Raw genomic sequence first — 21,622 nt, 5'->3', positions numbered from 1 at the left:
CTCGTTCGTTTACCCGTTTACAATCAAATTAGCCTACAATTTTGTTTAAATCCGGCAGTGCCCGAGCTACATTGATTTCACATGAATTATCTTGTGCCGATCGAGATTCAGATGATTTGAGCCGAAAATCGTCTGTCAACAAGTAATCAAAAATAGAAAAACACGAAAAGGGGTGCAACACGAGTACTTACCAGGAGGTCACCAGTCCTAGTATGGCTCTCGCCCAAGCACGCTTAACTTCGGAATTCTGATGGGATCCGGTGCATTAGTGCTGGTATGATTGCACCCGACATTGAGTGGGATATTATTCTTAAATCCCTCGAGTACGTGTGGCGCGTGCGGCGATGGACAACACGCGGCACTGCTCTCGCCCAATTAGAACCATGAAGTTAAGCGTTCAGGTGCGATGGCAGAGCTAGGATGGGTGACCTCCATGAGATGTCCTCGTGTCGCGACCCTTTACGTAAATTATAGCTAAAAAAGTCAAAATAATTGTTTTTAATAAATTAACCATCTCCAGAGTAATCTGCGTCATACCTTTCCGCACAGAACCGGCTCACTACAATAAAAATCGCTAAATGTTCCCAGAAAATAGAAAAAAGAAGATAAAGAAAATAGTGAATGTAAAGCTATTATTATGCCTGGGATACGATAAAATGGAACCGGAATCGAATTTCAAACTTCCTAAGCGGATTTCTCGAGGAAACAGAAGCTTAACTGAAGCGGAAAATCGCAAATTAGAGGGTCTTAGAGAAATAATTCGGCTAAAATCTCGCCAGCTCCTTGCGGAGTAATGAGTCTCGTTCGGTTGCCCGTTTACAATCAAATTAGTCTACAATTTTGTCTAACTCCGGAAGTGCCCGAGCTACGTTGATTTCACATGTCTTATCTGGTCCCGATCGAGATTCAGAATATTTGAGCCGAAAATTGTCTGTCAACAAGTAATCAAAAATTGAAAAACACGAAAAGGGGTGCAACACGAGGACTTCCCAGGGGGTCACCCATCCTAGTACTGATCTCGCCTAAGCATGCTTAACTTCGGAGTTCTGATGGGATTCGGTTCATTAGTGCTAGTATGATCGCACCCGACATTGAGTGGGATGTTTATTCTTATATCCCTCGAGTACATGTGGCGCGGGCGGCGATGGACAACAAGCTGCACTGCTCTCGCCCAATCAGAACTATGAAGTTAAGCGTTCTGGCGCGATGGCAGAGCTAGGATGGGTGACCTCCCTGGGAAGTCCTCGTGTCGCGACTGTTTACGTAAATTATGAATAAAACAGTCGAAATAATTGTTTTTAATGAGTTAACCGTCTCCGGAGTAATCTGCGTCATACCCTTCCGCACAGAACCGGCTCACGACAACAAAAATCGCTAAATGTTCTCAGAAAATAGAAAAAAAATAAGAAAAAGAAAATAGCGAATGTAAATCTATTATTATGCCTGAGATACGATAAAATGGAACCAGAATCGAATTTCGGACTTCTTAAACGGATTTCTCGAGGAAACGGAAGCTTAAAAGAATCAGAAAATCGTAAATTAGAGGGTCTTAGAGAATGAATTCGGCTAAAATCTCATCAGATCATTGCGGGGTATTGAGTCTCGTTCGTTTGCCCATTTACAATCAATTTAACCTACAATTTTGTCCAAATCCGGCAGTGCCCGAGCTACATTGATTTCACATGAATTATCTGGTCCCGATCGAGATTCAGATGATTTGAGACGAAAATCGTCTATCAAAAAGTAATAAAAAATAGAAAAACATGAAAAGGGGTGCAACACGAGGACTTACTAGGGGGTCACCCATCCTAGTACTGCTCTCGACCAAGCACGCTTCACTTCGGAGTTCTGATGGGATCTGGTGCATTAGTGCTGGTGTGATCGCACCCGACATTGAGTGGGATTTTTATTCTTATATCCCTCGAGTACGTGTGGCGCGGGCGGCGATGGACAACACGCGGCACTGCTCTCATCCAATCAAAACCATGAAGTTAGGCGTTCTGGCGCGATGGCAGAGCTAGGATGGGTGACTTCCCTGGGAAGTTCTCGTGTCGCGACCGTTTACGTAAATTATAGCTAAAATATTCAAAATAGTTGTTTTTAACGAGTTAACTGTCTCCGGAGTAATCTGCGTCATACCCTTCCGCACAGAACCGACTCACGACAACAAAAGTCGTTAAATGTTCCCAGAAAATAGAAAAAAAAATAAGAAGAAGAAAATAGCGAATGTAAAGCTATTATTATGCCTGTTAAACGATAAAATGGAACCAGAATCAAATTTCGGACTTCCTAAACGTATTTCTGGAGGAAACGGAAGCTTAACAGAAGTGAAAAATCGCAAATTAGAGGGTCATAGAGAAGAAATTCGGCTAAAATTTCACCAGCTCATTGCGGAGTAATTAGTCTCGTTCGTTTACCCGTTTACAATCAAATTAGCCTACAATTTTATTTAAATCCGGCAGTGCCCGAGCTACGTTGATTTCACATGACTTATCTTGTCCCGATCGAGATTCAGATGATTTGAGCCGAAAATCGTCTGTCAACAAGTAATCAAAAATAGAAAAACACGAAAAGGGGTGCAACACGAGTACTTACCAGGAGGTCACCAGTCCTAGTATGGCTCTCGCCCAAGCACGCTTAACTTCGGAGTTCTGATGGGATCCGGTGCATTATTGCTGGTATGATTAAACCCGACATTGAGTGGGATATTATTCTTAAATCCCTCGAGTACGTGTGGCGCGTGCGGCGATGGACAACACGCGGCACTGCTCTCGCCCAATTAGAACCATGAAGTTAAGCGTTCAGGCGCGATGGCAGAGCTAGGATGGGTGACCTCCATGGGATGTCCTCGTGTCGCGACCATTTATGTAAATTATAGCTAAAAAAGTCAAAATAATTGTTTTTAATGAGTTAACCATCTCCGGAGTAATCTGCGTCATACCTTTCCGCACAGAACCGGCTCACTACAATAAAAATCGCTAAATGTTCCCAGAAAATAGAAAAAAAAAGAAGAAGAAAATAGTGAATGTAAAGCTATTATTATGCTTGGGATACGATAAAATGGAACCGAAATCGAATTTCGAACTTCCTAAGCGGATTTCTCGAGGAAACGAAAGCTTAACAGAAGCGGAAAATCGCAAATTAGAGGGTCTTAGAGAAATAATTCGGCTAAAATCTCGCCAGCTCCTTGCGGAGTAATGAGTCTCGTTCGGTTGCCCGTTTACAATCAAATTAGGCTTCAATTTTGTCCAAATCCGGCAGTGCCCGAGCTACGTTGATTTCAAATGTCTTATCTGGTCTCGATCGAGATTAAGATGATTTGAGCCGAAAATCGTCTGTCAATCAAAAATAGAGAAACACGAAAAGGGGTGCAACACGAGGACTTATCAAGGGGTCACCCATCCTAGTACTGCTCTCGCCCAAGCACGCTTAACTTCGGAGTTCTGATGTGATTCGGTGCATTAGTGCTAGTATGATCGCACCCAACATTGAGTGGGATGTTTATTCTTATATCCCTCGAGTACGTGTGGCGCGGACGGCTATGGACAACACGCGGCACTGCTCTCTCCTAATCAGAACCATGAAGGTAAGAGTTCTGACGCGATGGCGTAGCTAGGATGGGTGACCTCCCTGGGAAGTTCTCGTGTCGCGATCGTTTACGTAAATTATAGGTAAAACAGTCGAAATAATTGTTTTTAATGATTTAACCGTCTCCGGAGTAATCTGCGTCATACCCTTTCGCACAGAACCAGCTCACGACAACAAAAATAGCTAAATGTTCCCAAAAAATAGAAAAAAAATAAGAAGAAGAAAATGGCGAATGTAAAGCTATTATTATGCGTGAGATACGATAAAATAGAACCGGTATCGAATTTCGGACATCCTAAACGCATTTCTGGAGGAAACGGAAACTTAACAGAAGCGAAAAATCGAAAATTAGAGGGTCTTAGAGAAGGAATTCGGCTAAAATCTCGCCAGCTCATTGCGGAGTAAAGAGTCTCGTTCTTTTTCCCATTTACAATAAAATTAGCCTAAAATTTTATCAAAATCCGGCGGTGCCTGAGCTACGTTGATTTCACATGTCTTATCTGGTTCCGATCGAGATTCAGATGATTTGAGCCGAAAATCGTCTGTCAACAAGTAATCAAAAATAGAAAAACACGAAAAAGGGTGCAACACGAGGACTTCCCAGGGGGTCACCCATCCTAGTACTGGGGTTTTTTTAAAAAAATAATTTAAATTTTAAAATTAATTTCAATTATAATGTAAAAAAAAGAGTATGCAAATATACCTCAATCCGGGCTTACGAAGCGCGGACGCTGCCCACGTGGAGCAGCGTCCATGCTTCGTAAGCGCGGACCCTACTCACGTGGTGCCACGTCCGCGCGACGGAATATATAACAAACCGTCGCTAAAATTGAATCAGCGACGGTTTAAAACCGTCGCTAGTTTGAGCGACGGTTTTTAAGCCGTCGCTATTCCTAAATTTTGGTTATTTTATTAAGGGTGAGTACATGATAATAACCACCTATAGGACACTAATATTTTACTTTAGTTTTTTGTTTTTTTTTAAAATTTCAACACACACTTTTATTTTTTATTTTTTTTTCAACAATTCAAATATCAATTTAGTTTCTCCATAATTTATCAAATTTCACTTTATTCCATCGATAATGATAAAAAAGACTGTACACACACGCATCGCCTGTGCAGAGAAACTAGTATTCATTAACAGCCGCAGATAATAGTATAAACAGCGTGCACATGTACGCCACGGATAATTTTAAACTTTCAACGGTTTGCATCTTTGCAGCATGCAATGTTCGCTACGGAAAAAGAATTTGCGCGCTGCGAAAAACCATTTTTGTTGTAGTGAAGACAGAGAAAAAAACAGACAAAAATTCATCACGAAATAAGTTTTTTCGGGAATATTTACTCTTGTCCAATATATATAAAATTAAATGATTATTTAAAAAATATTTTTTTGATAAAATTTCATTACTATTTTGACTGGAAGATCGTGAATTAAATTTATTAAACAAATAATAATTCTTGTTAAATTTAAGATTTAAACAAAAATATTTGAGTAGGTCTCTTGTGAAACGGTCTCACGAATCTTTATCTCACGAATCTTTTTTGAATAGTAGAGATTCTTGAAAAAACTTATTTCGTGATGAATTTTTGTCTGTTTTTTTCTCTGTGTTCACTACAACAAAAATGGTTTTTTGCATCGCGCAAATTCTTTTTTCGCAGCGAACATTGCATGCTGCAAAGATGCAAACCGTTGAAAGTTCAAGATTATCCGCTGCGTACATGTGCACGCTGTTAATACAATTATCTGCGGCCGTTAATAAATTATGGAGAGACTAAATATATATTTGAATTGTTGAAAAAAAATTAATAAAAGTGTATGTTGATATTAAAAAAAAAAAAACAAAAACCTAAAGTGCAATAGTTGGTGTCCCATAGGTGGTTATTATCATGTCCTCACCCTTAATAAAATAACCAAAATTTAGGAATAACGACGGTTTTTAAACCGTTGCTCAAACTAGCGTCGGTTTCGAGACCGTCGCTGATTCTATTTTCGCGACATATATTAAACCGTCGCTGATTCCATTTTAGCGACAGTTTATAAACCATCGCTGATTCAATTTGAGCGATGGTTTTATATATATTCCGTCGCTAATTATTCCGTCGCGCGGACGTGGCACCACGTGAGCAGCGTCCGCGCTTACGAAGCATTAGTGATGGTATGATCGCACCCGACATTGAGTGGGATGTTTATTCTTATATCCCTCGAGTACGTGTGGAGCGAGCGGCGATGGACAACACGCGGCACTGCTCTCGCCCAATCAGAACCATGAAGTTAAGCGTTCTGGCGCGATGGCAGAGCTAGGATGGGTGACCTCCCTGGGAAGTTTTCGGGTCGCGACCGTTTACGTAAATTATGGATTATTTTTTTAATGAATTAACAGTGTCCGGAGTAATCTATGTCATACCCTTCCGCACAGAACCTGCTCACGACAACAAAAATCTCTAAATGTTCCCAGAAAATAGGAAAAAAAATAAGAAGAAGAAAATAGCGAATGTAAAGCTATTATTATGAATGGGATACGATAAAATGGAACCGGAATCAAATTTCGAACTTTCTAAGCGGATTTCTCGAGGAAACAGAAGCTTAACAGAAGCGGAAAATCGCAAGTTAGATGGTCTAAGAGAAGGAATTTGGTTAAAATCTCGCCAGCTCATTGCAGAGTAATGAGTCTCATTCGTTTGCCCGTTTACAATCAAATTAGGCTACAATTTTGTCCAAATCCGGCAGTGCCTTTTTGAGAGAGCAAACCTTAGGGTTCTTGAGAGGAATGAAGCTGCCCCTTGCCCTTCTCTTTTCTAGCAAAATTTCGTTGGTTTTCTTCAAGGAATTTAGCGCCACGTTCGTCTCGGATCGTCTCTCGTATCCTTCTCGCGTCGGTATCGTCGTTTCGGTATTTTCAATATCAAAACGCATATATATTATGTTCTTCCTGCGTCGATCTTGTAATAGTATGTGTTGTGTTGTTTTTATGCGTAAAAATACATGCGTGATGTGTAAAGTTTGAGCAGAAATTGTTTAGATTGCATTTCGAATGTTTCTGAATCTGAAAATCACGTTTTTGCTGTTCTTTTAAAAGCTGCGATTTTCGGTCGCGATTTTGAGAAAACTTTAAACATGAAAATCGTATAACTTTTTGATACCTTCGATATGATATAAAATTCGAAATATTTGGATAAAAATTGACTGAGTTATGGTGTTTTTCGTGGGACTGCTAAACCTGCGTTTTCTGAAAAATATGTTATTGATGCATCCTTGAAGTTTTATGGTTGCATGCTTTGTTGGGGATCGACGGGTGATCGCTGCTACATTTAGGTATATCAGTAATGATGTTGGGTTGGTATTTGTTATGCCGGTTAGTGTCGATAGGCACTTGAATTCATTAGCTCCCAAGCACGCTTAACTTCAGAGTTCTGATGGGATCCGGTGCATTAGTGCTGGTATGATCGCACCCGACATTGAGTGGGATGTTTATTCTTATATCTCTCGAGTACGTGTGGAGCGGGCGGCGATGGACAACAGGCGGCACTGCTCTCGCCCAATCATAACCTTGAAGTTAAGCGTTCTGGCGCGATGGCAGAGGTAGGATGGGTGACCTCCCTGGGAAGACCTCGTGTCGCGACCGTTTACGTAAATTATGGATAAAAAATTCGAAATAATTGTTTTTAATGAGTTAACCGTCTCCGGAGTAATCTGCATCATACCCTTCCGCACAGAACCGGCTCACGACAACAAAAATCGATAAATGTTCCCAGAAAATAGAAAAAAAAATAAGAAAAAGAAAATAACGAATGTAAAGCTATTATTATGCCTGGGATACGATAAAATGGAACCGCAATCGAATTTCGAACTTCCTAAGCGGATTTCTCGAGGAAACGAAAGCTTAACAGAAGCGGTAAATCGCAAATTAGAGGGTCTTAGAGAAGGAATTCGGCTAAAATCTCGTCAGCTCATTGCGTAGTAATGAGTCTAGCCGTTTGCCCGTTTACAATCAAATTAGCCTACAATTTTGTCCAAATCCGGCAGTGCCCGAGCTACTTTCATTTCACATGTCTTATCTGGTCCCGATCGAGATTCAGATGATTTGAGCCGAAAATCGTCTGTCAACAAGTAATCAAAAATAGAAAAACACGGAAAAGGGTGCAACACGAGGACTGGGACCCAGGGGGTCACCCATCCTAGTACTACTCTTGCCCAAGCACGCTTAACTTCAGAGTTCTGATGGAATCCGGTGCATTAGTGCTGATATGATCGCACCCGACGTTGAGTGGGATGTTTATTCTTATATCCCTCGAGTACGTGTCGAGCGGGCGGCAATGGACAACACGCGGCACTGCTCTCGCCCAATCATAACCATGAAGTTAAGCGTTCTCGCGCGATGGCAGAGCTAGGATGGGTGACCACCCTGGGAAGACCTCGTGTCGCGACCGTTTACGTAAATTATGGATAAAACAGTCGAAATAATTGTTTTTGTTGAGTTAACCGTCTCCGGAGTAATCTGCGTCATACCCTTCCGCACAGAACCGGCTCACGACAACAAAAATCGATAAATGTTCCCAGAAAATAGAAAAAAAAAAAGAATGAAATAACGAATGTAAAGCTATTATTATGCCTGGGATACGATAAAATGGAACCGAAATCGAATTTCGAACTTCCTAAGCGGATTTCTCGAGGAAACGAAAGCTTAACAGAAGCGATAAATCACAAATTAGAGGGTATTAGAGAAGGAATTCGGCTAAAATCTCGTCAGCTCATTGCGTAGTATGAGTCTCGTCCGTTTGCCCGTTAACAATCAAATTAGCCTACAATTTTGTCTAAATCCGGCAGTGCCCGAGCTACTTTCATTTCACATGTCTTATCTGGTCCCGATCGAGATTCAGATGATTTGAGCCGAAAATCGTCTGTCAACAAGTAATCAAAAATAGAAAAACACGAAAAGGGGAGCAACACAAGGACTTCCCAGGGGGTCACCCATCCTAGTTCTGCTCTCGCCCAAGCACGATTAACTTCGGAGTTCTGATGGGATCCGGTGCATTAGTGCCTATATGATCGCACCAAACATTGAGTGAGATGTTTATTCTTATATCCCTCGACTACGTGTGGAGCGGGCGGCGATGGACAACACGCGGCACTGCTCTCGCCCAATCATAACCATGAAGTTAAGCGTTCTGGCGCGATGGCAGAGCTAGGATGGGTGACCTCCCTGGGAAGACCTCGTGTCGCGACCGTTTACGTAAATTATGGATAAAACAGTCGAAATAATTGTTTTTGTTGAGTTAACCGTCTCCGGAGTAATCTGCGTCATACCCTTCCGCACAGAACCGGCTCACGACAACAAAAATCGATAAATGTTCATAGAAAATAGAAAAAAAATAAGAAAAAGGAAATAACGAATGTAAAGCTATTATTATGCTTGGGATACGATAAAATCGAACCGGAATCGAATTTAGAAATTCCTAAGCAGATTTCTCGAGGAAACGAAAGCTTAACAGAAGCGGTAAATCGCAAATTAGAGGGTCTTAGAGAAGAAATTCGGCTAAAATCTCGTCAGCTCATTGCGTAGTAATGAGACTCGTCCGTTTGCCCGTTTACAATCAAATTAGCCTACAATTTTGTCCAAATCCGGCAGTGCCCGAGCTACTTTCATTTCACATGTCTTATCTGGTCACGATCGAGATTCGGATGATTTGAGCCGAAAATCGTCTGTCAACAAGTAATCAAAAATAGAAAAACACGGAAAGGGGTGCAACACGAGGACTTCCCAAGGGGTCACCCATCCTAGTACTGCTCTTGCCCAAGCACGCTTAACTTCAGAATTCTGATGGAATCCGATGCATTAGTGCTGATATGATCGCACCCAACATTGAGTGGGATGTTTATTCTTATATCTCTCGAGTACGTGTGGAGCGGGCGGCGATGGACAACAGGCGGCACTGCTCTCGCCCAATCATAACCATGAAGTTAAGCGTTCTGGCGCGATGGCAGAGGTAGGATGGGTGAGCTCCCAGGGAAGACCTCGTGTCGCGACCGTTTACGTAAATTATGGATAAAACAGTCGAAATAATTGTTTTTAATGAGTTAACCGTCTCCGGAGTAATATGCGTCATACCCTTCCACATAGAACCGGCTCACGACAACAAAATCGATAAATGTTCCCAGAAAATAGAAAAAAAAATAAGAAGGAAATAACGAATGTAAAGCTATTATTATGCCTGGGATACTATAAAATGGAACCGCAATCGAGTTTCGAACTTCCTAAGCGGATTTCTCGAGGAAACGAAAGCTTAACAAAAGCGGAAAATCGCAAATTAGAGGGTCTTAGAGAAGGAATTCGGCTAAAATCTCGTCACCTCATTGCGTAGTATGAGTCTCGTCCGTTTGCCCGTTAACAATCAAATTAGTCTACAATTTTGTCAAAATCCGGCAGTGCCCGAGCTACTTTCATTTCACATGTCTTATCAGGTTCCGATCGAGATTCAGATGATTTGAGCCGAAAATCGTCTGTCAACAAGTAATCAAAAATAGAAAAACACGAAAAAGGGTGCAACACGAGGACTTCCCAGGGGGTCACACATCCTAGTACTGCTCTCGCCCAAGCACGCTTAACTTCGAAGTTCTGATGGGATCCGGTGCATTAGTGCTAGTATGATCGCACACGACATTGAGTGGGATGTTTATTCTTATATCTCTCGAGTACATGTTGAGCGGGCGGCGATGGACAACAGGCGGCATTGCTCTCGCCCAATCATAACCATGAAGTTAAGCGTTCTGGCGCGATGGCAGAGCTAGGATGGGTGACCTCCCTGGGAAGACCTCGTGTCGCGACCGTTTACGTAAATTTTGGATAAAACAGTCGAAATAATTGTTTTAAATGAGTTAACCGTCTCCGGAGTAATCTCCGTCATACCCTTCCGCACAGAACCGGCTCACGACAACAAAAATCGATAAATGTTCCAAGAAAAATAAAAAAAAATAAAAAGAAGGAAATAACGAATGTAAAGCTATTATTATGCCTGGAATACGATAAAATGGAACAGGAATCGAATTTCGAACTTCCTGAGTGGATTTCTCGAGGAAACGAAAGCTTAACAGAAGCGGTAAATCGCAAATTAGAGGGTCTTAGAGAAAGAATTCGGCTAAAATCTCGTCAGCTCATTGCGTAGTAATGAGTCTCGTTCGTTTGCCCGTTTACAATCAAATTAGGCTACAATTTTGTCCAAATCCGGCAGTGCCCGAGCTACTTTCATTTCACATGTCTTATCTGGTCCCGATCGAGATTCAGATGATTTGAGCCGAAAATCGTCTGTCAACAAGTAATCAAAAATAGAAAAACACGAAAAGGGGTGAAACACGAGGACATCCCAGGGGTAAATAACGAATGTAAAGCTATTATTATGCCTGGGATACGATAAAATGGAACCGGAATCGAATTTCGAACTCCCTAAGCGGATTTCTCGAGGAAACGAAAGCTTAACAGAAGTGGTAAATCGAAAATTAGAGGGTCTTAGAGAAGGAATTCGTCTAAAATCTCGTCAGCTCATTGCGTAGTAATGAGTCTCGTCCGTTTGCCCGTTTACAATCAAATTAGCCTACAATTTTGTCCAAATCCGACAGTGCCCGAGCTACTTTCATTTCACATGTCTTATCTGGTCCTGATCGAGATTCAGATGATTTGAGCCAAAAATCGTCTGTCAACAAGTAATCAAAAATAGAAAAACACGAAAAGAGGTGCAACACGAGGACTTCCCAGGAGGTCACCCATCCCAGTACTACTCTCGCACAATCACGCTTAACTTCGAAGTTCTGATGGGATCCCGTGCATTAGTGCTGGTATGATCGCACCTGACATTGAGTGGGATGTTTATTCTTATATCCCTCGAGTACGTGTGGAGCGGGCGCCGATGGACAACACGCGGCACTGCTCTCGCCCAATCATAACCACGGAGTTCTGATGGGATCCCGTGCATTAGTGCTGGTATGATCGCAACCGACATTGAGTGGGATGTTTATTCTTATATCCCTCGAATACGTGTGGAGCGGGCGCCGATGGACAACACGCGGCACTGCTCTCGCCCAATCATAACCATGAAGTTAAGCGTTCTGGCGCGATGGCAGAGCTAGGATGGGTGACCACCATGGGAAGACCTCGTATCGCGACCGTTTACGTAAATTATGGATAAAACAGTCGAAATAATTGTTTTTAATGAGTTAACCGTCTCCGGAGTAATATGCGTCATACCCTTCCCCACAGAACCGGCTCACGACAACAAAAATCGATAAATGTTCCCAGAAACAAGAAAAAAAAATAAGAAGAAGGAAATAACGAATGTAAAGCTTATATTATGCCTGGGATACGATAAAATGGAATCGGAATCGAATTTCGAACTGCCTAAGTGGATTTCTTGAGGAAACGAAAGCTTAACAGAAACGTTAAATCGCAAATTAGAGGGTCTTAGAGAAGAAATTCGGCTAAAATCTCGTCAGCTCATTTCGTAGTAATGAGTCTCGTTCGTTTGCCCGTTTACAATCAAATTAGGCTACAATTTTGTCCAAATCCGGCAGTGCCCGAGCTACGTTGATTTCACATGTCTTATCTGGTCCCGATCGAGATTCAGATGATTTGAGCCGAAAATCTTCTGTCAACAGGTAATCAAAAATAGAAAAACACGAAAAGGGGTGCAACACGAGGACTTCCCAGGGGTGTTCTGATGTGATCCGGTGCATTAGTGCTGGTATGATCGCACCTGACATTGAGTAGGATGTTTATTCTCATATCCCTCGAGTACGAGTGGAGCGGGCGGCGATGGACAACACGCGGCACTGCTCTCGCCCAATCAGAACCATGAAGTTAAGCGTTCTGGCGCGATTGCAGAACTAGGATGAGTGACCTCCCTGGGAAGTCCTCGTGTCGCGACCATTTACGTAAATTATGGCTAAAACAATAGAAATAATTGTTTTTATTGAGCTAACCGTCTCTGGAGTAATCTGCATCATACCCTTCCGCACATAACTGGCTCATCACAACAAAAATCGCTAAATGTTCCCAGAAAATAGAAAAAAAAATAAGAATAAGAAAATAGCGAATGTAAAGATATTATTATGCTTGGGATACGATAAAATAGAACCGGAATCGAATTTCGGACTTCCTAAGCGGATTTCTCGGGGAAACGGAAGCTTAACAGAAGCGGAAATTCGCAAATTAGAGGGTCTTAGAGAAGGAATTCGGCTAAAATCTCGCCACCTCGTTGCGGAGTAATAAGTCTCGTTCGTTTGCCCGTTTACAATCAAATTAGCCTACAATATTTTCCAAATCCGGCGGTGCCCGAGCTACGTTGATTTCACATGTCTTATCTGGTCACGATCGAGATTCAGATGATTTGAGCCGAAAATCGTCTGACAACAAGTAATCAAAAATAGAAAAACACGAAAAAGAGTGCAACACAAGGACTTACCAGGGGTCACCCATCCTAGTACTGCTCTCGCCCAAGCACGCTTAACTTCGAAGTTTTGAGGGGATGCGGAGCATTAGTGATGGTATGATCGCACCCGACATTGAGTAGGATGTTTATTCTTATATCCTTCGAGTATGTGTGGAGCGGGCGGCGATGGACAACACGCGGTACTGCTCTCGCCCGATTAGAACCATGAAGTTAAGCGTTCCAGCGCGATGGCAGAGCTAGGATGGGTGACCTCCATGGGAAGTCCTCGTATCGCGACCATTTACGTAAATTATGAAAAATTAGTCGAAATTATTGTTTTTAATAAGTTAACCGTCTCCGGAGTAATCTGCTTCATAACCTTCCGCACAGAACCGGCGTACTACAACAAAAATCGATAAATGTTCCAAAAAAATAGAAAAAATTAAGAAGAAGAAAATAGCGAATGTAAAGCTATAATTATGCCTCGTATACGATAAAATGGAATCGGAATCGAATTTCGAACTTCCTAAGCAGATTTCTCGAAAAAAAGAAAGCTTAACAGAAGCGGAAAACCGCAAATAAATAAGTCTTAGAGAAGGAATTCGTCTAAAATTTCGCCAGCTCATTGCGGAGCAATGAGTCTCGTTGTTTTGCCCGTTTACAATCAAATTAGGCTAAAATTTTGTCCAAATCCGGCAGTGCCCGAGCTACGTTGATTTCACATGTTTATCTGGTCCCGATCGAGATTCAGATGATTTGAGCCGAAAATCGTCTGTCAACAAGTAATCAAAAATAGAAAAACACGAAAAGGGGTGCAACACGAGGACTTCCCAGGGGGTCACTCATCCTAGTACTGCTCTCGCCCAAGCACGCATAACTTCGGAGTTCTGATGGGATCCGGTGCATTAATGCTGGTATGATCGCACCCGACATTGAGTGGGATGTTTATTCTTATATCCCTCGAGTACGTGTGGAGCGGGCGGCGATGAACAACACGCGGCACTGCTCTCGCCCAATCAATACCATGAAGTTGATGGGTGACCTCCCTGGGAAGTGCTCGTGTCGCAACCGTTTACGTAAATTATGGATAAAACAGTCGAAGATAACTGTTTTTAATGAGTTAACCGTCTCCGTGTAATCTGCATCATACCCTTCCACACAGAACCGGCTCACGACAACAAAAATTGCTAAATGTTCCCAGAAAATAGAAAAAAATAAGAAGAAGAAAATAGCGAATGTAAAGTTATTATTATGCCTGGGATACGATAAAATGGAACCGGAATCGAATTTCGAACTTCCTAAGCGGATTTCTCGAGGAAACGAAAGCTCAACAGAAGCGTTAAATCGCAAATTAGAGGGTCTTAGAGAAGGAATTCGGCTAAAATCTCGTCAGCTCATTGCGTAGTAATGAGTCTCGTCCGTTTGCTCGTTTACAATCAAATTAGCCTACAATTTTGTCCAAATCCGGCAGTGCCCGAGCTACTTTCATTTCACATGTCTTCTCTGGTCCCGATCGAGATTCAGATGATTTGAGCCGAAAATCGTATGGCAACAAGTATAATCAAAAACAGAAAAACACGAAAAGAGGTGCAACACGAGGACTTCCCAGGGGGTCATCCATCCTGGTACTGCTCTCGCCCAAGCACACATAACTTCGGAGTTCTGATGGGATCCGGTGCATTAGTGTTGGTATGATCGCACCCGACCTTGAGTGGGATGTTTATTCTTATATCCCTCGTGTACGTGAGGAGCAGGCGGTGATGGACAACACGCGGCACTGCTCTATCCCAATCAGAACCATGAAGTTAATCGTTCTGGCACGATGGCAGAGATAGGATGGGTGACCTCCATGGGAAGTCCTCGTGTCGAGACGGTTTACATAAATTATGGCTAAAACAGCCGAAATAATTGTTTTAAATGAGTTAACCATCTCAGGAGTAATCGGCGTCATACCCTTTGGCGCAGAACCGGCTCACGACAACAAAAATCGCTAAATGCTCCCAAAAAATAGAAAAAATATAATAATAAGAAAATAGCGAATGTAAAGCTATTATTTTGCCTAGGATACAATAAAATAGAACCGGAATCGAATTTCGGAGTTCCTAAGCGGATTTCTCGAAAAAAAGAAAGCTTAACAGAAGCAGAAAATCGCAATGAGTCTCGTTGTTTTGCCCGTTTACAATCAAATTAGGCTACAATTTTGTCCAAATCCGGCAGTGCCCGAGCTACGTTGATTTAACATGTCTTATCTGGTCCCGATCGAGATTCAGATGATTTGAGCCGAAAATCGTCTGTCAACAAGTAATCAAAAATAGAAAAACATGAAAAGGGGTGCAACACGAAGAATTCTCAGGGGGTCACCCATCCTAGTACTGCTCTTGCCCAAGCACGCTTAACTTCAGAATTCTGATGGAATCCGATGCATTAGTGCTGATATGATCGCACCCAACATTGAGTGGGATGTTTATTCTTATATCCCTCGAGTACATGTGGAGCGGGCGGCGATGGACAACACGCGGCATTGCTCTCGCCCAATCAAAACCATGAAGTTAAGCGTTCTGGCGCGATGGAAGAGCTAGGATGGGTGACCTCCCAGGGAAGTCCTCGTGTCGCGACCGTTTACTTAAATTATGGATAAAACAGCCGAAAATAATTTTTTTTAATGAGTTAACCGTCTCCGGAGTAATCTGCGTCATACCCTTCCACACAGAACCGGCTCACGACAACAAAAATCGCTAAATGTTCCCAGAAAATAGAAAAAAAATAAGAAGAAGAAAATAGCGAATGTAAAGCTATTATTATGCCTGAAATACGATAAAATGGAACAGGAATTGAATTTCGAACTTCCTAAGCGTATTTCTCAAGGAAACGGAAGCTTAACAGAAGCGAAAAATCGCAAATTAGAGGGTCTTAGAGAAGGAATTCGGCTAAAATATCGCCAGCTCATTGCGGAGTAATGAGTCTCGTTCGTTTGCCCGTTTACAATCAAATTAGCCTACAATTTTGTCTAAATCCGGCAGTGCCCGAGCTACGTTGATTTCACATGTCTTATCTGGTCCCGATCAAGATTCAGAATATTTGAGCCGAAAATCGTCTACCAACAAGTTATCAAAAATAGAAAAATACGAAAAAGAGTGCAACACGAGGACTTCCCAAGGGGTCACCCATCCTAGTACTGTCTCGCCCAAGCGCGCTTAATTTCGGAGTTCTGATGGGATCCGGTGCATTAGTGCTGGTATAATTGCACCCAACATTGAGTGGGATTTTTATTCTTATATCTCTCGAGTACGTGTGGAGTGGGCGACGATGGACAACACGCGGCACTGCTCTCGCCCAATCAGAACGATAAAGTTAAGCGTTCTGGCGCGATGAAAGAGCTAGGGTGGGTGACCTCCCTGAGAAGTCCTCGTGTCGCGACCCTTTATGTAAATTATAGCTAAAACAGTCGAAATAATTGTTTTTAATGAGTTAACCGTCCTCGGAGTAATCTGCGTCATACCCTTCCACACAGAACTGGCTCACGGCAAAAAAAATCGCTAAATGTTCCCAGAAAATAGAAAAAAAAATAAGAAGAAGAAAATAGCGAATGTAAAGCTATTATTATGCCTGAGTTACGATAAAATGGAACAGGAATCGAATTTCGAACTTCCTAAGTTGATTTCTCGAGGAAACGGAAGCTCAACAGAAGCGGAAAATCGCAAATTAGATGGTCTTAGAGAAGAAATTCGGCTAAAATCTCGCCAGCTCATTGCGGAGTAATGAGTCTCGTTCGTTTGCCCGTTTACAATCAAATTAGCCTACAATTTTGTCCAAATCCGACAGTGCCCGAGCTACGTTGATTTCTCATGTCTAATCTGGTCCCGATCGAGATTCAGATGATTTGAGCCGAAAATCGGCTGTCAACAAGTAATCAAAAATAGAAAAACACGAAAAGGGGTGCAACACAAGGACTTCCCTGGGGGTCACCCATCCTAGTACTGCTCTTGCCCAAGCACGCTTAACTTTGGAGTTCCCATGGGATCCGGTGCATTATTGCCCAAGCACGCTTAACTTCGGAGTTTCTATGGGATCCGGTGCATTAGTGCTGGCATGATCGCACTAGACATTGAGTGGGATGTTTATTCTTATATCTCTCGAGTACGTGTGGAGCGGGCGACGATGGACAACACGCGGCACTGCTCTCGCCCAATCAGAACGATGAAGTTAAGCGTTCTGGCGCGATGGAAGAGCTAGGGTGGGTGAGCTCCCTGGGAAGTCCTCGTGTCGCGACCGTTTACGTAAATTATGGCTAAAACAGTCGAAATAATTGTTTTTAATGAGTTAACCGTCTCCGGAGTAATCTGCGTCATACCCTTCCGCACAGAACCGGCTCACGACAAAAAAAATCGCTAAATGTTACCAGAAAATAGAAAAAAAAATAAGAAGAAAAAAATAGCGAATGTAAAGCTATTATTATGCCTGAGATATGATAAAATGGAACATGATTCGAATTTCGAACTTCCTAAGCGCATTATTCGAGGAAACGGAAGCTTAACTGAAGCGGAAAATCGCAAATCAGAGGGTCTTAGAGAAGGAATTCGGCTAAAATCTCGCCAGCTCATTGCGGAGTAATAAGTCTCGTTGGTTTGCCCGTTTACAATCAAATTAGGCTATATATTTGTCCAAATCCGGCAGTGCCCGAGCCACGTTGATTTTACATGTCTTATCTGGTCCCGATCGAGGTTCAGATGATTTGAGTCGAAAATCGTCTTTCAACAAGTAATCAAAAATAGAGAAATACGAAAAGGGATGCAACATGAGGACTTCCCAGGGTATCACTCATCCTCGTACTGCTCTCGCCCAAGCACACATAACTTCGGAGTTCTGATGGGATCCAGTGCATTAGTGCTAGTATGATCGCATCCGATATTGAGTGGTATGTTTATTCTTATATCCCTCGAGTACGTGTGGAGCGGGCGGCGATGGACAACACGCGGCACTGCTTTCGCCCAATCAAAACCATGAAGTTAAGCGTTCTGGCCCGATGGCAGAGCTAGGATGGGTGACCTCCCTGGGAAGTCCTCGTGTCACGACCGTTTACTTAAATTATGGATAAAACAGTCGAAAATAATTTTTTTTAATGAGTTAATTGTCTCCGGAGTAATCTGCGTCATACCCTTCCACAGAGAACCGGCTCACGACAACAAAAATCGCTAAATGTTCCCAGAAAATAGAAAAAAAATAAGAAGAAAAAAATAGCGAATGTAAAGCTATTATTATGCCTGAAATACGATAAAATGGAACAGGAATCGAACTTCGAACTTCCTAAGCGTATTTCTCAAGGAAACGGAAGCTTAACAGAAGCGGTAAATCGCAAATTAGAGGGACTTAGAGAAGGAATTCGGCTAAAATCTCGTCAGCTCATTGCGTAGTAATGAGTCTCGTCCGTTTGCCGGTTTACAATCAAATTAGCCTACAATTTTGTCCAAATCCGGCAGTGCCTGAGCTACTTTCATTTCACATGTCTTATCTGGTCCTGATCGAGATTCAGATGATTTGAGCCGAAAATCGTCTGTCAACAAGTAATCAAAAATAGAAAAACACGAAAATTGGTGCAAAACGAGGACTTCCCAGAGGTCACCCATCCTAGTACTGTCTCGCCCAAGCGCGCTTAATTTCGGAGTTCTGATGGGATCCGGTGCATTAGTGCTGGTATAATCGCACCCAACATTGAGTGGGATTTTTATTCTTATATCTCTCGAGTACGTGTGGAGCGGGCGACGATGGACAACACGCGGCACTGCTCTCGCCCAATCAGAACGATGAAGTTAAGCGTTCTGGCGCGATGGAAGAGCTAGGGCTGGTGACCTCCCCGGGAAGTCCTCGTGTCGCGACCCTTTATGTAAATTATAGCTAAAACAGTCGAAATAATTGTTTTTAATGAGTTAACCGTCTCCGGAGTAATCTGCGTCATACCCTTCCGCACAGAACCAGCTCACGGCAACAAAAATCGCTAAATGTTACCAGAAAATAGAAAAAAAAATAAGAAGAAGAAAATAGCGAATGTAATGCTATTATTATGCCTGAGATACGATAAAATGGAACAAGAATCGAATTTCGAACTTCCTAAGCGGATTTCTCGAGGAAACGAAAGCTTAACAGAAGCGGAAAATCGCAAATTAAAGGGTCTTAGAGAAGGAATTCGGCTAAAATCTCGCCAGCTCATTGCGGAGTAATGATTCTCGTTCGTTTGCCCGTTTACAATCAAATTAGCCTACAATTTTGTCCAAATCCGGCAGTGCCCGAGCTACGTTGATTTCACATATCTTATTTGGTCCCGATAGAGATTCAGAAGCGGAAAATTGCAAATTAAACAGAAGCTTAACAGAAGCGGAAAATCGCAAATTAAAGGGCGGTTATAAACTACCGCTTGGGCGCCGAACACTCTGCCCGGTACTCGGCTTGTTATCCATTGGCGCTCGGGCGGTAATTTTCTACCGCTCGGGCGCCACAGGTTCTGCCCGAATGGTATTCTTATTGAACACTGGCGCTCGGGCGGTCATTTCCTACCGCTCGGGCGCCAACAATTCTGTCCAAACATTGTACTTTTCATATGTTTTGCCCAATCTGGTCTCGAAATGGCCCGGCTATAATCACCTCAATTCTTAATCAATAATCTCAGATTAACAGAATCAAAATCTCGGGCATTACATTTCTCCACCCCTAAGATTTGATTTCGTCCCCGAAATCACATGCAATCAAATTAGATATCAGAAAGAAATGTATAGCAGAAGCTGAATCAAAATACTCACATAAGTGAAATAACTCAGGAAATCTCTGTCTCATATCAAACTTGGTTTCCCAAGTAGCTTTATCAATGTAATGACGACTCCACTGAATCTTCACAAGTGGAATAGTCTTCATTCTGAGCTACTTTTCTTTACGATCAATAATCTGAATCGGTTTTTTGAAATAGCTCAATGTCTCATTCAATTCAACTTCGTATCGTTGAATCATATGTGAAGTATCTTGCATGTACTTCTGCCATAAAACTACATGAGAGACATCATGTATTCCGGATAATGAAAGCGGTAAAGTGAGTCGATAGGCACGATCTCCTATCTTCTCAAGAATCTCATACGGCCCAATCTATCGTGGAGACAACTCCCCTTTCTTGCCAAATCGGACAATTCATCTGAAAGGTGAAATTTTCAAAAATACTCGGTTTCCAGCCTCGAATACCAACGGTCGTCGTCGGACATTGGCATATTTGGCTTGTCTGTCTTGGGCTGCCTTCATTTTCTTCTGAATCTGCTTTACTTTTTCAGTCATATCTCTGATCATGCCAGGTCGATATCAGGAACCTCAGAGATATCATCCCAATAAAGAGGGGATCAACATTTCATTTCGTACAACGCTTCGAAAGAAGTCATTTCAATACTTGTCTGATAGCTGTGGTTGTACGATAATTCACAAATGACAATAAATCATGTCAACTAGTGCTAAAATCAAGCACTACAGTTCTTGGATATTCTCCAGTATCCGGATAGTTTGCTCCGACTATCCGTCAATCTATAGACGATAGGTGAAGGAGTTTATAATATATTCTGCCAAAAATAGAAAATCAACCGAAAATCATGGTATGATATAGTCAATTTTGGCATTCAATGCAGTCTAATCACTCTTCTGACATAACTCTTGATCGTCTGATCTTATCTGTACATCATCCTGTACACCTAATATATGCATATTCAAGCATTCTATCAATTATAATCATAATCACATCGCATCACAGTCTTAGGAAAATTTCGATAGTTTCGTCACCAATCCATAGAAATGTACTCTCATTTCTATTTAAATATCAATAATCGGTATAACCCATCTCCTGGTTTCTATCTTTCTCTCTTTATCTGTAGGTAATTAGACATTCCAGTACAAACTCTGTCACATCTACTCTCATCTGTTTCTATCAACATCTTTTCAACTATCAAAATGCATACTGAATAAGTTATTGCACACTGTCTGGCAATATTTATCATTTTAAATTCGGAACATTTGGAACAACAGATTGGTTATTCATATACAAGGCAGTATTACTTACCTGATTCAAACCCAGATTCAAAACAACAGCAAGCTTCAATCAGATTCAAAACATCACTCATCGGTACTGATCTGCTAAACTCATAAACCACAAATGTTTGACACTGATATCAACCTCGGCCAACTAATTCCGGTTTAACTCTGCTAAATTCAACAGATATATCATCTTCAGATATAACACACCCTGAATGTAATCTGTCTCAATCAGGATGCAATCTGTTTCTGATATCAAATCAAGGCTAAAATCAATCTCTCTGATTGGAATCGAATCAGAAGTCTTATCGGGGAAAACATTATTAACTTTCTTATCATTGGTAAATCAGCCAATGATAGACTCAACTTCAGTAAACCAACTGAATACATAAGGAGTCCCTCTGTTCCTTTCTGTAATAATCGAGTTATAGATAGTACGAATTATCAAATGAATTCTCAATCTAGAATCCTTATCGTACACTATTCATCCCTTGGCCATCTCAGGTCCGATTTTCACAATCTTCTGGAACTAATCTAGGGTAGCTCTGTACTTGGTCAT

The 21,622-nt window shown here is 41.9% G+C and overlaps 13 non-coding genes and 5 pseudogenes across 13 annotated transcripts; all 18 read right to left on the bottom strand.

Annotated features, from left to right (window-relative positions):
- Positions 1-169: 169 nt before the first annotated feature.
- LOC142510340 (5S ribosomal RNA) lies at positions 170-288 on the bottom strand. Its single transcript, XR_012808458.1, has one exon. It is a non-coding gene; the product is annotated as a 5S ribosomal RNA (ribosomal RNA).
- A 680-nt stretch (positions 289-968) lies between these two features.
- Positions 969-1,087, bottom strand: LOC142516622 (5S ribosomal RNA). Its single transcript, XR_012812407.1, has one exon. It is a non-coding gene; the product is annotated as a 5S ribosomal RNA (ribosomal RNA).
- A 683-nt stretch (positions 1,088-1,770) lies between these two features.
- LOC142507289 (5S ribosomal RNA) lies at positions 1,771-1,889 on the bottom strand. Its single transcript, XR_012805549.1, has one exon. It is a non-coding gene; the product is annotated as a 5S ribosomal RNA (ribosomal RNA).
- Positions 1,890-2,573: 684 nt separating this feature from the next.
- LOC142512092 (5S ribosomal RNA) lies at positions 2,574-2,692 on the bottom strand (annotated as a pseudogene).
- Positions 2,693-3,365: 673 nt separating this feature from the next.
- LOC142506589 (5S ribosomal RNA) lies at positions 3,366-3,484 on the bottom strand. The gene has a single exon (XR_012804877.1). It is a non-coding gene; the product is annotated as a 5S ribosomal RNA (ribosomal RNA).
- Positions 3,485-7,729: 4,245 nt separating this feature from the next.
- On the bottom strand, positions 7,730-7,851 carry LOC142509056 (5S ribosomal RNA). The gene has a single exon (XR_012807246.1). It is a non-coding gene; the product is annotated as a 5S ribosomal RNA (ribosomal RNA).
- A 679-nt stretch (positions 7,852-8,530) lies between these two features.
- LOC142510136 (5S ribosomal RNA) lies at positions 8,531-8,649 on the bottom strand. Its single transcript, XR_012808267.1, has one exon. It is a non-coding gene; the product is annotated as a 5S ribosomal RNA (ribosomal RNA).
- Positions 8,650-9,332: 683 nt separating this feature from the next.
- LOC142507387 (5S ribosomal RNA) lies at positions 9,333-9,451 on the bottom strand. The gene has a single exon (XR_012805646.1). It is a non-coding gene; the product is annotated as a 5S ribosomal RNA (ribosomal RNA).
- Positions 9,452-10,130: 679 nt separating this feature from the next.
- Positions 10,131-10,249, bottom strand: LOC142516165 (5S ribosomal RNA). Its single transcript, XR_012811975.1, has one exon. It is a non-coding gene; the product is annotated as a 5S ribosomal RNA (ribosomal RNA).
- A 1,068-nt stretch (positions 10,250-11,317) lies between these two features.
- On the bottom strand, positions 11,318-11,436 carry LOC142517147 (5S ribosomal RNA). The gene has a single exon (XR_012812907.1). It is a non-coding gene; the product is annotated as a 5S ribosomal RNA (ribosomal RNA).
- A 1,586-nt stretch (positions 11,437-13,022) lies between these two features.
- LOC142512226 (5S ribosomal RNA) lies at positions 13,023-13,140 on the bottom strand (annotated as a pseudogene).
- Positions 13,141-13,820: 680 nt separating this feature from the next.
- On the bottom strand, positions 13,821-13,939 carry LOC142514952 (5S ribosomal RNA). The gene has a single exon (XR_012810822.1). It is a non-coding gene; the product is annotated as a 5S ribosomal RNA (ribosomal RNA).
- Positions 13,940-14,595: 656 nt separating this feature from the next.
- LOC142517483 (5S ribosomal RNA) lies at positions 14,596-14,714 on the bottom strand. The gene has a single exon (XR_012813228.1). It is a non-coding gene; the product is annotated as a 5S ribosomal RNA (ribosomal RNA).
- A 625-nt stretch (positions 14,715-15,339) lies between these two features.
- LOC142508803 (5S ribosomal RNA) lies at positions 15,340-15,458 on the bottom strand. Its single transcript, XR_012807006.1, has one exon. It is a non-coding gene; the product is annotated as a 5S ribosomal RNA (ribosomal RNA).
- Positions 15,459-16,142: 684 nt separating this feature from the next.
- LOC142517253 (5S ribosomal RNA) lies at positions 16,143-16,260 on the bottom strand. The gene has a single exon (XR_012813008.1). It is a non-coding gene; the product is annotated as a 5S ribosomal RNA (ribosomal RNA).
- A 684-nt stretch (positions 16,261-16,944) lies between these two features.
- On the bottom strand, positions 16,945-17,112 carry LOC142510703 (5S ribosomal RNA; annotated as a pseudogene).
- Positions 17,113-17,796: 684 nt separating this feature from the next.
- On the bottom strand, positions 17,797-17,915 carry LOC142510720 (5S ribosomal RNA; annotated as a pseudogene).
- Positions 17,916-18,599: 684 nt separating this feature from the next.
- On the bottom strand, positions 18,600-18,716 carry LOC142510631 (5S ribosomal RNA; annotated as a pseudogene).
- Between the last annotated feature and the right edge of the window lie 2,906 nt (positions 18,717-21,622).

This window comes from Primulina tabacum, chromosome 10 (genome assembly GCF_025594145.1).
Source record: "Primulina tabacum isolate GXHZ01 chromosome 10, ASM2559414v2, whole genome shotgun sequence".
NCBI lineage: Eukaryota > Viridiplantae > Streptophyta > Magnoliopsida > Lamiales > Gesneriaceae > Primulina > Primulina tabacum.
The sequence above is the reverse complement of the archived record's forward strand: the minus strand, read 5'-3'. Positions and strand labels throughout refer to the sequence as shown.